Source organism: Phacochoerus africanus, chromosome 10 (assembly GCF_016906955.1).
Source record: "Phacochoerus africanus isolate WHEZ1 chromosome 10, ROS_Pafr_v1, whole genome shotgun sequence".
Taxonomy (NCBI): domain Eukaryota; kingdom Metazoa; phylum Chordata; class Mammalia; order Artiodactyla; family Suidae; genus Phacochoerus; species Phacochoerus africanus.
The window spans coordinates 42074310-42078307 of record NC_062553.1 but is presented as its reverse complement, the minus strand read 5'-3'; positions in this window follow the sequence as shown (position 1 = coordinate 42078307).

The window sequence follows — 3998 nt, the reverse complement described above, 5'->3', positions numbered from 1 at the left end:
TCCTCCATCTAGGGGATCCCCTGGTCCAGAACCCAGGACTCATGACAAACCATCCCACTGTTAAGAGAAAGTGAGAAAGGACCCTGCCACTGGTGGGTCAGCTTCCCTGGAAGGTTATTCATTTAAAGGAGATATAATTTCTGTTGCAGTTACATAACTGGCAGTAGTTTTCTGTGAAACTTAGAGCACACGCTTTGCTGACCAGTCTATACACTGCCCAGAAGGCAGCTTCTTCTCCCAAATTGACTCCTCCATGTGACATTTTAAAGATGTTTTCACAATGTGTTTCACGCACACTCCCCCTCCATCAAACTGCCACTGATTTAAGCTGGGAAAATGCAATAATCTAAAGCAACTTAGGGTTACCAATGAGAAAGGTGGAAGAGAGGGATGGATGTGGTGTTTGTGACTGGCATAGGCACACTATTGTCCATGGAATGGATGGTTTATAGGGACCTGCTGTATAGCACAGGGAACTCTTAATATTCTGTGATAACCGATCTGGGAAAGAGTCTGAAAAAGAGTGGACATATGTATATGTATAAATGAGTCCCTGTCATACAATAATTATCACCACATTGTAACTCAACTCTCCTTCTATAAAACATTAAATTTAAAAAAAGAGAGAAACAATAAGAAAACTTTTCTTACTGTTCCTCTCAAATTAAGAAGGCCGTGGAGTTCCCCTTGTGGCTCAGTGGTTAAGGAATCCAACTAGGAACCATGAGGTTGCGGGTTTGATCCCTGGCCTTCCTCAGTGGGTTAAGGATCTGGTGTTGCCATGAGCTGTGGTGTAGGTTGCAGATGCAGCTTGGATCCTGCATTGCTGTGGCTCTGGCGTATGCTGGTGGCTACAACTCCGATTCGACCCCTAGCCTGGGAACCTCCATATGCCCAGGGAGCGTCCCAAGAAATGGCAAAAAAGACCAAAAAAAAAAAAAGGCAGTAATACAAGGTATAATTCATTGAAAATCTACATAATACACTCACAAAGGGATTACTCTCATCTTCAAAGTAATTTCTGTATACCGTTACATTTAATGAAAACCATTCTTCAAATGCCTAAGTATATCCTAAAAGAAATGGTTTATAAATTTTAACAAATAAAAAAATCTAATCATTTTCATGATGAACATGGAAGCAAAAAAGACAGGATCTGCATGGGGAGCATCTCCTAACAGGTCTCAAGAGATAGCAAAATAATCTATTCAATTTAATGTAGACAAAATAGATTTTTATTACCAATATGTAGGTTTAATTAATTTGGAAGTACTTCATGCTGAATTTTGAAATTACCAGTTGTGATCCAATATGTCTACATTCTTTCTAAAAGTGTGTACACACACCCTCTTCCTTTGTAGTCTTACTTCTATCTCCATATATTTCCATATGTAATTCCCTGTATATAAAACCATGAAAATAAGATGGGTCAAATAGAAATATTGTCTCAGAATTCCAATGTCTGGATGTTCATTGTTCTCATGACTTTGCCATATTAACATGTTTAAAATGAACACCCACAAATGCGTGGGGAGTACAGGTTCAACAACAGAAAAGGAACTCAAAGAGGATGAGTTTATGACTCACATTTCCTAAACTATTCAATAGCTGGCCCATTCCTGAAGCCCAAAGCAAGATGCAGGGAGAGTCAGTGGCAGTGGCAGTAATTTGGTGCATGCACTTATCAGGGACAATGATTGAAATGTGGGTGGCTTCCTGGTATAAGTGTGTATTGTTGAATGAAAACCCAAATGAGTAGGATTTTCATACTCTTGAGGAGTCTTACTGAAGGCACCCATGAAAAGAGGAACCAGAATTTGTCTGGAAGACTGGATCACAAGGGTTGCTAGTGAGAAAGAGCAAGAACTTGCATTTGCTTCTGAGTTTGCAGCCTTTTTTTCTAATGCATACGCTCACGGGAATGGCTGGTGTGTCAGTTCACATTACCCACAGGCTGCCCAGGTACACCAAATGACTGCTGATGAAGCAATATCAGGGCACAGTTTAGGTAAATTTTCCACAATTCTCCTGATAATCCTTATTATAACCATCATGACATGCCAGTCCTTAAAAAAATAAAATACCATATACAACTTATGAAACACACAAAAAAACTATTTGAGTTTTGAGGCCAGTAGGAAAAGGAATAATTACAGATGTCATCCTAGTTTTTAATCAAATAGGTTATTGTTACCATCTGTCACCTAAAACCTTAAATAATGTGGGATGGTTTCATCCCAGTGGTGTGATAACACTTCATTAATTACTCATCAATTTACCATGTTAAAAAAACCATTCCATTTTATTAAATAAAATATACTGATTTTACAAATAATGCACATGAAACTTATCACAATGCACTGTATGATCCTAGATCAAAATACAAAATAATAGAAATCAGAAGCATTCTTATTCTTCAAGTACATTGCTCTAAGGATTTTGATTTCTAGGGTTTACACAACAGAGGCGAATTCTGTAGTGAACACGGATGGACATTAGTTTATAACTCGTAAGCAAAGAGGTAACTCTATTTTTCTTGCATAACTGTGACAACGTCTTTATTTCAACCATATCAACAGAGATTCATGAGTACTACTGCTTTGATGAAGATACATCAGATTTTGTACGAACTGACATCTTTTTAACATGAAAAAGCAGTTGGGACAGATATTTCAATTGTGGAGTGATCTTGTTACATAATTCCAAAGAATGATTTCCAAAACACTAAAAAATGGTGATTTTAAATCAATCCTACATACCATCTCCATTTAGGTTTTCTTGCACATTTATATGACAGGGTCCTTAAACTTCCATGGAGTATTAGATAGAAATATTCCTCACCTAATGTGGAAGGGCTCCTCTTGTCTTTGAAGCCACAACCACGAGAAACAAAATTCACATACATACTAGGAATAAAACGCATAGCATTTAGTAATTTGAGAGTTGAATTACAAGCATTTTTTTTTGTCTAATAAACCCAGATAATGTCCATAGAGATACACTGACGAGAATAATACCAGCACAAATATTCCTCCCCTGAATCCTCTTGCCCATACTGATGTTTTTAGTGTTTCCACAGCAGCTTATTTAAGATCTGAGAGCATTTTCTGAGGAGTTATTGACTAAATTCATTCTCCTATGCCTTCCCTATATGGATTTAGAGTTGATTTTCAATTAAAACTCCCTTATAATGTGTGTGTTTGTCTTTTCACCTTTCCTAGGGCCACTCCCATGGCATATGGAGGTTCCCAGGCTAGGGGTCCAATCGGAGCTGTAGCTGCTGGCCTACACCACAGCCACAGCAATGCAGGATCCGAGCTGCGTCTGCAAACTACACCACAGCTCATGGCAATGAGGGATTCTTAACCCCCTGAGCAAAGCCAGGGATTGAACCCGCAACCTCATAGTTCTTACTCGGATTCGTTAACCACTGCGCCACGACGGGAACTCCAACACACCCCTATAATTTTTACCACATTAATGTTTCCTTCCTGTAAAAACTCTCCAGTGTTCTCTCAAGTGTGTATTTAGTAGAAACATCCTTCATCACATATTACACTGGAAAGATTTCCCTTCATTGCACATTTTCTGATGTTAAGACAGGTGAAAACTCTGATGAAGGGCTTTGTCACATTCTCCAAATCTGTGAAGTTTCTCCCCAGTATCTACTTTCTGATGTCTAGAAAGTACTGAATGCTCTTTATAGGATCTGTCACATTTTTTATACTTGAAAAGCTTCCTTGTACTATGAACTCTCTGATGCTGAATGAGATATGAATGATAGGTAAAGGCTTGGCCAGGAGTTCCCATTGTGGCTCAGTGGTTAACAAACCGGCCTAGAAAGCATGAGGTTACACGTTTGGTCCCTGACCTCGCTCAGTGGGTTAAGGATCTTAAGGATCTGGTGTTGCCCTGAGCTGGGTGTAGGTTGCAGACTTGGCTAGGATCCTGCATTGCTGTGGCTGTGGTACAGGCTGGTGGCTACAGCTCCGATTAGA